We start from the raw sequence: 11,600 nt of genomic DNA on the forward strand, positions 1-11,600 counted from the left end.
TATACTGGAATTATTCTACATGGCTAATCTTGGTATAACAGCATTATCAATAGCATTGATAAATGAATTTGAATCAAACTTTGGAACAACTTCTATAACAGCAATAACTGCATTATCAGTTAGTCTGTCAATGACTACTTTCCTGATTACTGTAGTAATTCACATATACATAGTAATGAAGGGACATTGCTGTTCAAAATTAAATTTCACTTCCTCATTTCAGCACTATGAGTTTCAAGAAGAAGAGCCCCTTTTGAGGGATAATGAAAAGCTTGACCATCTGAGTGCAAAAAGGGAACAGTTAATATTTTATTAGTTCCATAGTACTAGTTTTATTAGTAACTCAATGTAGCTTGTGCCAGTTATCATATACAGTGTTAAAATACCCTGTACTATAGTACAGGTCTTTGGCATTGAGAACTCTCCACTTTTATAATTTTTCTAATACATATATGTCCTTGTGTTGTGTATGGATTTTTTTATTTTTAAGAGTTTCTTAAAGCTGCTCAAAAATCAGGCCAATAACCAAATGCTATGGCCTTATTGTTATAATAATTCTTTAAAAGCCTATACATGTTCTTATGTTGTGTAGAAGGTTGAGCTCATTCCAATCATTTTTATAAACTTTTGAAGTTGACTAGGCTTGTCCACTCATAAAAAATGCTCACCAGCTCCAGCTCACCATGCTTTGTGGTGATAATTTGTGACTTTAATTTTAGGCTGAATTTTGTGAGTTTTATATACTTCTATGGCATGCCCTTGAATGTTGAAAATTTTATTTTGTCAAAGATAAGTGCTCAAACTTTGTGGTTACTTGCCTTTATTTTTGTAATTTATGTAATGATTTTGTTTGATACTGATTAGAGTTATACAGTATGCATTGTAGCTCTTTAACAGATTTGTATTTTTATTGGTATTTTTTTAATTCTATGCAGAAATAATGTGCTGTATCATTTCATTCAAAGAAAGAAATAGGAAGATGCTTCAAACTTATTCGTCATAGCAAACCCAGCAATGCTGATTTTGTGGTTAGTGAATAAAAATAATTTTTTGTTATCATTACAATCTAGGTATTGTACAAATCTTGGTCTTCCATTACCTGTTCAGAAAGCAGCTAGCTTTATTGCACTTGCAGAAAGCTATTGAGCATTACCTTGCTCCAGGGTATGTTTAAGGTATGAATCATTAACACTGATAATGTTCATCTAACACTTAACTCATGCCATCATTTGTTATTGGTGAGGTGATGGCAAGGAATATTTTGTGCATGTAAGTCAAGCCTAAATTGTTGTTTGTCACCTTGTACCACAAAATGATTTTTATAAATAAATTTAGCATTGTAGCATCAAATGTTTTATTGTCAACAATTGTATACTGTAGATTAGTCCAGAAGGCAAGGAGGGTAGGATTGCACTAATGGAGTGAGCTAAATCAAGAAGTATAGGTTTGAAAGATTACTTGACATTCAGGTTTGTTGTAGATGAACTTATTTGTCATTATAAATAAAAATACTTCCAAGAATAATTTATTATTTATTTTTGTAGATACCAGCAAGGCTTTACTCAATCTTAATTCATCAAGGCTTGACTCTAATTTGAAATTTGGATTGAAAGTTATTTTATTTTTCAGCATAATATTTTAATTTTTTTTTGGCAAAAAATATAATTTTCACCACAAATAATTTTTTTGCATCAAATATCAGGGGCGTGGTATGGGCGTGGTAGACCTTGCCTTTTAACCACGTGGAGTCATGAGAGGTACAGTAAATGAGTTGACCTCGGAGTTGACAGTCTGAGTCTCCTCACCCTACCCTTCCTTCAGTTCTCTCTGTTTATAGATACTAATATTCTTAGCCAGAGGTCTGACTAATAACCTTTACTTGCTCCAAGTAGGTACAAGATCCCTCATTAATACAGTCCATTACTTTGTTTATCCTTTGGTTTATACAGTATCTATTACACCCTGCCCACATGCCGTATGATGGTAGAGACTAAAATGGGAGGAGAGCATTTGGAGATGAGAATCAGCTTAGAGACAAGAGCAACATTACTCACAGAGTAAGGGAGTGTAAATAAAGTACATGTACATGCAAATCAGAAAATTTAATGCCATAGAGCACCTTTTTTTGATGGCTGTAAATTTTTGCGAATTTCGTGATTTCTTTGAGATTCACGAAATTTACTTCCACAAAAATCAAATTATTACAGTAAAAGATGGCAGACGACATAAATTCACAAAAATTAAATCTGCAAAATTGATTTCTAAGCAAATTTGCGAAATTTACAGCCCTCGAATAAGAGGTGCCCTATGGTAGTAATGCAGAATTCCTTTAATTTATGTTTTGATGTAAGACAATGTACTACATGTATATTGGAGTCGTTTAGAGCAAATTTGCAATTTGCTTTTAAAAATAATTATAACTTAAAATTATTTGTCAGATACAACTTAAACTTTCTGCATAGCATAAAAAACATTAATGTGTATTTAAAATGTAATGAAAAATTGGGGTAATTTTGGAGTTAATTATCAGAAAAAATACTTTTTTGAAAATTAACTTGTTTTAAAATGCTCATAACTCAAAAATTGTTTGTTAATAACTTTCTACATACAAATGTACATGTAGTACATAACATAAAGACATCAATGTGTAAGGATTTCTCACAAAATTTTGGCATCAGCTCTTTTTAGTGGATTAATTGTAAAGTTGCTTAAAACTGGGTCAAAGACCCTGTACAGGGATTTTGGCCAAATTTCGTCAAAAATGAAAAAAGAGAATTCTTAATTTTTATAACTTTTTTGATACATATACATGTACATGTAGTTATGTTGTGTAGAAAGTTTGAACTGATTCTAGTCAAATTTGGATTTTAAAAAAAATTTGAAATTGCTCAAATGCCATGTAGTGCTTGTCAGCTCATGAAGCTCATGCTGTTTAGCTCACTTAGCATGCTCTATAGGGAAAATTGGTAATGCATCAAAATATTTAATTAAAAATTAGGGTTGATTTTGAAGCCAAATTTTTGAAAAAAAACCATTGGCTATTGCCAAGAGTAGTTTTCCAAAAATTAGCTCCCATAACTGGAAAATTATGTGCCAATTACCCAAGACTATAGCTCATGCTTTCTTCCAAAAACTGGCTAAAAATCACTTGTAGTTTTTATTATAATTTCTGATACATATTGATGCCCTTATGCTATGTAGGAAGTTTGAGCTGATTTTGACTTAAGGCGGAATTACAATATTACACTAGTCCTGACATTACATTGACACTGGAATAGAATCTGGTTCTATTCCAGCAGAAAGCATGCGTCAAAAGGTCAAATCACCCACGCTTTTGATTAAAAATTGACAGTACGCTGGCCTAATGTCATATTGTAAATCCGCCTTTAGATTTTTAAAATTATGCCCATTTTAAAAATATTTCTTTGTATTACTCTCATTGAGCTACAGGTACATGTACTTGCACAGGTATCTTTCATTACTAATGTACAATTATAATCCTTAACTTACATGTACATGTACATTTATAATTGTTATTACGTCATCATCATTATCAACAATAGTATTATAAAAATAATACCATCTGGAAATTTGTACTATGATTTTAATTTTTCAGGATTAGAAATTTGCAAAAAATTAGATCATGCATGCAATTACATGTACATGTACAGTATATGCCACATTCAGCATTACAAGACACAGTCATACATGTATTTAGTAAAAATTAAGTCTCAGCACAATTTCAAAAAACAAAATTTATACCACATAATTTTCCTGATTTACAGTTATTATTATTATTATTATTATTATTATTATTATTATTATTATTATTATTATTATTATTATCCAGTGGTCTACAGTATCTCTAATGCTATGATCATTGCTGCCATTCATCCACTGGAATACTGTAGAATGTTTAGCTATAACACTTCAGGTAAGCACTTAAAATTATACAATAAAATTAAAATTAAAATACCTCCTATCTATTTTTCTTATGTTTAGATGGTCCTTCTCTCCTACAAACCTTGTCCCTGTCTTCATTTCATAAGATCTCATCTCTCCTGATTTAATGAAACTCTGTGTCTCCACTAAAACCCACTACATCATTGCCGTCAATTTAGGGTTTTATTTTTCCATGTTCTCCTCGCATTATTCTAAAAGTTTCCATCAAAAGTCAACTAAGAGAGTCCCGCCCACCCAGCAGTTCTAGGCCCCGTCCATCAGCCTTGAGGAGGAGCCAGAGAGAGGGAGGTACAGTGGACTGATAAGACAAGAAAAAGGAGCAAAATACGTCATAAATTTTGTTGGCCATTTATCCATTGCTAAGCGATGCAATAGACTAATGAGGAACATTGATAGGATGAATCTTAATGAGGGGCATGGCTTCTCACTAGGCAGGGTTTCTAAACTACCGAAAGAGCACGACAAACCAGTCAAACCGGTTTCAGACGACAAGTGATACATGCGTAGTAGAGGGGCGTGGCTTGGTAAAGGAGTGGGTGGAGACTGGGAGGAGTCTAGCAATGTTTGTACTACTAGTATGAGAAAAACTAAACCACTGAATATAAAACAGAACAACATGTCTTCAAGCCCCACCCACCGCGGCACTAGTTAGCCCATACAGTGTATACTCCCTCCAGCTGAAGGTGATGTGACCAGTGACTCCGCCCTATTGTATCCCCACTATAATAACGGATTGGTAATAGTGTATTATGATAAGAATAGGATCGGAAAAACAAGGAATGAAGAACAGGAACCAAAAACCACCAATTGAATTGTCATTTATAAGGTTTCTGAGAGATACTATTCATTAGCCAAGTAAGTCATTAATTATTATTATTATTAATTGGTGGGTGTGGTTTTATTATGTACTTTTTAGTTTGTCGTGTCGGAACTGGTTGATCCTGCCCACTAATGAGGACAAACTGGTTTATCTGGTTTGTAGTTCACTATCAGTGTCAGCTTTCCTTCTGTCACCAGAAGACTTGTACAGAAAAGTAATTAATTAATTTAATATTATTATTATTATTATTAATCATCATTTAAAAAAAATTATCATTATTGTTATTATTATTATTATTATTATTATTATTATTATCATTATTATTATTATTATTAGGTATTAATGTATGGTAGTGCGTCAGTAGCTGAGGAGGTGTGTCACTTGAACCGCTGGGACCAATGTTCCCTCCCTCTCAATGCACTGGAGACTGGACTGGAACTGAGGCAGTTGGACATAGTGTCATTCTTCCTTAGGAACAGAGGTAAAGGATATACTATTTATAGTAACAATGATACATGTACTACATTTATAGTCGTGATAAATGATACTATTTAGGAATGGCATTATAGTAAGTAGTACTTGTTTAGAGTAGTAATATTGATTCTATTATAGTACATGTATGGACTCTATTGACACTACAGTAACAATGCTACTGTTTATTGTGTACATGTAGTATACGTGTAGACCGACAGAACACTGCTTGCTTCTTTGTCTAATAGCAGGCCTAAGGGTTTGTTTTGACTTGAGTACTTAATAATGTAGTTATCTTTTAAATAATAGAATAAGAAATGAACAAATAACACAACCAAACAGAGAACTAGTAAATCAACTACTTTGCTGTACAATATTTATCTCTAATGTAAGTAGCAATAGATTTCTCTTCTATTGTATCCAGTGCTGTAGCTAATGATGACCAACTGGGACCTCCTTTCTCTCTCACTTTATCTTCTCCTCTTAACCAGGCAGACATACAAGCATGAAAACATTCCTCTGACTGTCCTCTATAGTCAGTGTCTATATCCACTAGTCTAGGATCATATAATCCTAACTGTAGACCTAGTCTACGCCATACAGAACAGGGCAAGTGTTGATCTGATGTTAATTCTTTAATGACAATATCAAGATCTTTAAAATCTATAAAAATAATAATTAATAATGTGTATATACACTATACAGTCTACACTCCCACTACTTGACAATTGTGATAGTACATATTATAACATACCTAGCTTTCTTGGAGTCAATGGTGTCTTGAATTCTTCAGTTATTTCAATCACTTCCTATACAATAATAATGATAATAACTGATATTTGTCACTGTGCTTGTTTATCAAGATGATATACATCAGTAGTGTATTGCTGAAAGGTGAGTTTAACAGATGTACAAGTATATATTATTAGTAGTAAAGCCACACAATGACAACCCACAATTATGACAAAGACTGAGTAATTTAATAAGAAATAAAATTACCTTTTAAAGTAATGACCTTTTGATTATATAGTGCTTGTATTAATGTATCAAACAGTTTGTGTGTGTCAATTCTTACCTTAATATCACATCCTCCTAATAGTGACAGGTTACTAATATCTGATAATGATTCATCAGGTAGGACCTCCTTCAATTCTGTTTGTCCTTTATCACTCACAAGAAATGGTTTCCTTTTCGTAATCGCCAACAGTACATTATATACACCATAAGTTGTCCTTTCCCTTAGTGTAATCACAGGATATGCTAGTTCTTTAGGATCAATAACTAACTCTTTTACCTCTAGACTGGGGCAGGATTCTTTATAAACACTCATTACCTCTCCTATCACATCTCTTCTTAGAGACACCATATTGTCACTGTAACCTTTTTTACAGGACATCATTACTAGCACACACTGGCTCTCATCCACAATCTCTACTAATACTCTTACACCATTGTCATCAAACCAGTGAAGACCATTTCTCCAAAATGTACAGTAACGATTCAACTTGTCATCTTCTTGAGGTAGAGCCATTTTATAAGCAAGACGTAGTGAGAGGATGTGGAGGTATCGAGGAGGAAAGAAATGATGTTTATTAGTACACTGTAGACACCAACCAAACTGGTACACTTGACTAGTCATCTCATCAGGTCTATCAGTAGACAAAAGACATGGAAAGAACAACAACCTTTCTCCTCTTCTTTCTGTCCCTCCCTCCTCCTTCACTTCCACTGCTAACTGATGGAGGTTTGTCATTCTTAGGAAAGATGGACTAATTTCTTGACAGAGTTCCATATTTTTTAGAAAACGGATCAACATGTCAGGATCATATTTAGGGAAGAGTCTAGTCAGACCAGACACACTAACAATACCAGTATTGCTAGCAATGTCAACGTGTTCTTTGAATGTCTCTGGAGCAAAGAGGATCCCATCCACTTCAGTTAGTAGTATACCCTTATTTACAACAACCCATTCCTTGTCTTCACTTTTAAGAACACTGATCAAACCAGTTGAGTGCAATGAATCAAGAACATCCAAGGCATCTTCTTTCTTATCTGGTATAAAGTAATCATCATTGTCCTTACCAGCAGACATTACATCAGAGAGGGTCAGTATATTCTCTTTCCTTTCCTCCAGTAGACCATACATCATGTGACAATAAAGATTCAAATTCCTTCCACTTGTACTACGAATGGACTCACAGGCACTAGACAACTTATTAAAGAAGGAATCCATACCACTCCCACCAAGCTTACGACAATCTAAGAAGACACTATCACACCTTTCCCTTACAATAATCTCCTGTATTTTTTCCTTTCTCCTTCTCCTTTCAACAGGATTACTTATCTCATCCACATGACTGACTATTACAATAACATGGCATTGATTAAGAGCTTTCTGTACTTCATTTCTGACAACTGTTAGCCACTGATGAAGCTGTTTGATTAGCTCCTTCTCCAATATATTGACTACTATCAGGAACACACCACCAAAACCTTGTAATAGATTCTCAATGACAGCACTGTGACTGGAGTAGTATTCGGAATGACCAGCAAAGTCGTGAAGAATGATGTTACCAAGTGTCCTATGTTGTAGTTTATAAGGAATGATACCAGCAGTACAGGGCACTACCCCTCCAACATTTCTAAAGGAACCAAGAAGAGTAAAACTAGTTGTGTCATTGATGACATTGCTAAGAGTACTTTTACCAGCTCCAGGATTACCCACAAGGAGGACGTTAACATAAGAATCAATTGGATGAGATGATTTTATACCACCAAACTTCTTCAAGACAGAAAGAGTATCAGTGTGACCATACTCCTTAGCTAGTTTAAATGCTGTGTCCCCATTACAGTCTTCAGCCAATAAATCACATTTACCAGTTGATAGTAAATATTCAATAGCTTCAGAATTACTACAACTAGCAGCAGTGTGAAGAGGTGTCTGCCTGACTGTGTCAACAGTCATTGGATTGCAGTGACACTCATCAATGAGATATCTCATCACATCAACCTGATTATGTAGTGCAGCCCAATGTAGACACGTGTGACCATCACTATCTCTTTCGCGTGGATCACAGTGATATTTGGTAATGAGATCTTTTGTAACATCTAACCAGCCATGCATTGAAGACAAATGAAGCAAACTAGCATTACTCCATATATAGTAACTTTTAATTTTATTTGGTCCCTTTACTAATGGTAGTAAGCGAACAGCTTCTTCATATTCTCTTTTCTTAAAAGCAGTCCAACACTTGTCCTCTAATGACATCTTGTGATCAGTTAATTAGATTTATTGATACCAGCACACACAAGCAGGAATTCTTCTTAGGCAGTTGCAGGGCCAGGGGCAATGCCCTACTAGAATTTCTTACCGGAAGATGACATCATCATAATTACTAGTTAATTAATAGTTGTCTAGTAGCTATAACATGGTTAATTCATCATTGTCATATATTATTTTGCTCAATTAGTAGAGAAAAAAAGCTGCTAACTGCAGGGGCGTATCCAGGGGGGTGCTGAGGGTGCTTGAGCATCCCCCTTATGGCTGGGCTCAGAAAAATTACTGAAGTTCTGGACTCTTGCATCACTACTAAGCCTCTTATTAAAGTTATCTAGCACCCTGATTATGATTTCAGCAGTTTCCAGTCCTTCAAAGAGTGATCAAAAGTACCAGTATGCGAGCCAGTATGCTTGAAGTCATAGGAATGATCTTGACCCCACCCGTAATTGACGAAAAATGAAGAAAAACGCCGTTTTAACCCTTAAAAGTGGGCGTGGCCAAAATTGCGGCGCGCTTCGCGCGCCTCTTAATTTCCTTCTCCTTTGCATTCTGTACCCCCAGCACCCCCCTTTCCAAATTCCTAGATATGACCCTGAACTGCATAGCCCAAACACAGTAAGCCAGCCAGCCACTTCAGTGAGACATAATTTACAGTGACCTGCAGCTAGTATAACTGACTCCTTCCTGTAGTAGCTCATTATCGGTCATCATTGTCAGCTAAATCAACTGGCTATACTCTATATTGAAAAAGATCTTTCAGGTACTGAATTTTTCTCCTTTTGAACACAAGAATGACAGGGTAACTCTTCAATGAGTAGTTCAGGGCTTCCTTTAACTAGATTTTTTTGCAAAATGCTGAAACTGAAGTCTTAACAGGCTTAACTTTAAGCACCCGATCTGGAAATGCTCCCTGGACGAGACACCTACGGTGCATGGCCTCGCCCCTATAGCTGCTATGGTGCATGCCCACACTGCAATAGCTGTTTGATTATCAGCATGAAGAGAGTCTGCTCAACACTAGCTTCCTGCAGTTGCACTTGCTCTTGAATACCTGCAGAAGTAGCAGCACTGCAGCACATACATGCAAGCAGCTCCAGCCCCTCCATGCATGCATGTAGATTGAAAGGTGTGGCATTCTATCATAACTGGAATGATTGGCAGCAAAAAGACCATGTGAGAAAGAAGCTTCACTTTTTTTTACTAATCAGCAATATATGATAAACTTGCTGACAGAAAAGTTGCTGCCTTTGTATATTTGAGATAGTATAGGTACTTTAGTACCTATAACCCAGCAAGTTGTTGCTCTAGCGCTTCACAAACGACTAGTGACCTCAACAATTTCAAGTAAGTATAACTCTTCATCAAGTAAGATTTAGAGAAATCTGTTCATATTTTTTGAAGGCCATGTTCTAATCTACTGAAAAATGCTACCAGCTATCTCTAAAGTGCCAACACAACGGAACTTGGCTCAACTGCTCGATTTTCTTACTTTGAAGCTTCTGTACCTAGCACTTGTATTTGAGCAACACAAAACAGTTAAGAAAGACTTTTCCAAGTCAATAAGAAAGATCTAGGAGCTTAGAACACGCTGTGCTAAAGTTATTGTTTATATATTAAAGACAAATTTCAGTTGTACAGAATGAATGAATGACAGACAGACAGACACAACAACTACCTATACCCCGCGTAGGCGAGGCCAATAAAATAACCAGAAAAAAGGAAATATTTCTGGTTTACTCAACCGGCATGCGTTTTCAAAAATGACATGCCTAAGACCTCACCTACTATCAAGAAAGATGGCGGATCGGGATTTTCTTTTTTTAGACAGTAATACAGCGGTCATTAGTAACTGTAATGTCCCATTATGTCAATCCCAGAGGAGGTATGACACAGTTGACCTTTGATTAATAATTGCAAAGTTCAGCTGCATTCCATTGGTATCACGTGATGCAAAATGGCACCTTTCTGATGACTATATCACAAAACAGGGGTAACTAAAACACGGAGTTGGAGACGGAGTTCCGACGGAGATTTATGCTAAAAGACGGAGTCGGAGTTCCAACAGAGATTTATGCTTAAAGACGGAGACAGAGTTCTGACAGAGATTTATGCTAAAAGACGGAGACAGAGTTCCAATGGAGACTTATGCTAAAAGACGGAGTTCTGACGGAGATTTATGCTAAAAGGCCATAGATACTACAAACACACGGATATGAAACAGGAAGTGACCATGTGAGTGTCTCAGGAAGTGATGACTGATGACGTATATTGCCCTCGAACCCCACCCACAATGAATAATCATGCATAGTTTGTTAGAAGAAATTGCAAAACTTGTGAATTTCAGCTACAAACTCTATCAAATCTATCTGTACTGTCAAATACATCAACTTAATTATATTAAAAGAAAAAGTTGGAGTCATAATATATAAATTATGCTATTATAATCATGATAACTACTATCAATGATGGAATCAATGAGCAAGAAATATATAGGGACCCTGCAATTTTATTAAAGCCAATTCTGAAGACCATCAACTTTACAATTGCAGAGTAATTACATTATACATGTACGAATCATTGTGGTATAAAATGAAGGAACTAGCTATTGCCATATCATACAGATCATCAATTCAGGCCATGCACGGGCTATAAGGATGAATGGAATCTTACTTAAAAACAGAATTTTCATTTACCTCAGAAGTATCCATAAAGTGATGCTTTCTGTTTGGTCCTATTCTTTTCTCACTGTATTTTTAGGCATACCATGAATCTGAAATTGCAATAAAATCTAATAATTTAAAAAATCATAATAAATTTATGCAGGTAACTTTGACTTCAAGACTACTTCTAGTCAATGCACAACACATTCAAGATTCAGTATAAAATTATACTTTGTATAATTCACTATAGTTTTCTGGAAAAAGTGTTCAAAGTGAAGCCATATAAAAATGCCTTTAAAGTGATATAACTTTACTTCTGTTTAGAAATTGAAAAATCTAAAAGTAACAGTCACTGTAGCCTTCCATGGTCTAACTAAATCCAATATTACAGGGCTTAATTATCTAT

The 11,600-nt window shown here is 35.2% G+C and overlaps 2 long non-coding RNA genes across 2 annotated transcripts in view; both read left to right on the forward strand.

Moving 5' to 3' along the window:
* Window positions 1–1,120: 1,120 nt before the first annotated feature.
* On the forward strand, window positions 1,121–1,586 carry LOC109584133 (uncharacterized). The gene is made up of 3 exons (XR_002185856.1): window positions 1,121–1,175; window positions 1,381–1,469; window positions 1,545–1,586. It is a non-coding gene; the product is annotated as an uncharacterized LOC109584133 (long non-coding RNA).
* A 158-nt stretch (window positions 1,587–1,744) lies between these two features.
* Window positions 1,745–11,600, forward strand: part of LOC109584138 (uncharacterized) — a 26,195-nt gene continuing 16,339 nt past the window's right edge. Inside the window, exons 1-2 of the long non-coding RNA XR_002185862.1 lie at window positions 1,745–1,888; window positions 1,950–2,057. This is a non-coding gene — a long non-coding RNA (uncharacterized LOC109584138). The remainder of the gene's footprint in view (window positions 1,889–1,949; window positions 2,058–11,600) is intronic.

The sequence above is a fragment of the Amphimedon queenslandica genome, unplaced genomic scaffold (genome assembly GCF_000090795.2).
Source record: "Amphimedon queenslandica unplaced genomic scaffold, v1.1 AMPQUscaffold_13243, whole genome shotgun sequence".
NCBI lineage: Eukaryota > Metazoa > Porifera > Demospongiae > Haplosclerida > Niphatidae > Amphimedon > Amphimedon queenslandica.